Source organism: Tupaia chinensis, unplaced genomic scaffold (assembly GCF_000334495.1).
Source record: "Tupaia chinensis unplaced genomic scaffold, TupChi_1.0 Scaffold147500_1, whole genome shotgun sequence".
Classification (NCBI taxonomy): Eukaryota; Metazoa; Chordata; class Mammalia; order Scandentia; family Tupaiidae; genus Tupaia; species Tupaia belangeri.
In genome coordinates this window covers 1209075-1209999 of record NW_006207351.1, presented here as the reverse complement: position 1 = coordinate 1209999, position 925 = coordinate 1209075, and the positions used below count along the sequence as shown (strand labels likewise).

The 925-nt window shown below is 71.5% G+C and overlaps 1 protein-coding gene across 2 annotated transcripts in view; it reads right to left on the bottom strand.

Annotated features, from left to right (window-relative positions):
• ALDH1L1 (aldehyde dehydrogenase 1 family member L1) overlaps positions 1-925 on the bottom strand; it is a 60547-nt gene that overhangs the window by 39917 nt on the left and 19705 nt on the right. The window lies entirely within an intron of this gene.

Below are 925 nucleotides of genomic sequence, written 5' to 3'. Positions count from 1 at the left end.
GGCCGCAGCTCCAGGGCAGCTCCACCAGCCCACCGCGCGCCTAGCTGTGCCGGGCAGGGCGCCAGGCCCGAAGGCCCGCCTCTCACAGGCAGCGGGTTTGGCCTGGCATGGTGCAGGGAGGACCCTTACCCCCACGACCAGGGTCCTGGGGGGTCGCTGTCCGCCCGCTGTGCAGGCCCCCCAGCCCGCAGACCTCAGGTCAAGTCTGGCGGGTCGCATCCCTCTGGGAGCCTCGACCTCCTCTCTGTCGGGCGTCAGTGTGGTCTTCCCGGTTTTGTGAAGACACTCTGCACCCCTCTGCAATTAAACACGTACGGCGGGCAAAACGAAGGGGCGCCAAAGCAGTGACGAAGCCCTGGGGCTGCAGGGCGGAGGGGAGGGTGGCTGCACTGGGCGGCGCGCGGACCAGGCAGGTGCCGAGGCGGGATGCGCAGTCCGGAGGGCTCCGGGCCAGATCGGGGAACTCTGGAGCCACCTGAGGAGGGAGGCACCCCCAGTGCCACAGAGCAGAGCCCAGAGCGTAAGGATCAGGCACGGGGTGGGGGCAGGGAGGAGGCAGGCCCTGTGCCCCGCCTGCGTCCGGGAACCCAGAGAATTCGGCACCGGGTGGGGGTCTTGCGGCTCCTTCCGGGTGTCGGTGAGACCTGGGGGCCTGGGCTCTCAGCAGGCGACCCCGGGGTCTGGCCTGGGGTCCTCGGGTCGGGGCAGCCTGGCCACTCCAGCCGGAGGGCGCCTGGGGAACCCCTCCAATCACAACAGGCCCTGAGGCCGAGCCCCTCGGTTTGGCCAATCAGGAGGGACTTCCCCCAGTCCAGAGACTGGGGTGACCCGCGAAGGGGTTCGGCAGGCGGCCCAGGGTGCAGGCTGCGCCCCCACCCCCACGGCCGCGGACCTCGGGCGCGCCCCTTCCTCTCCCCCCTCCCCC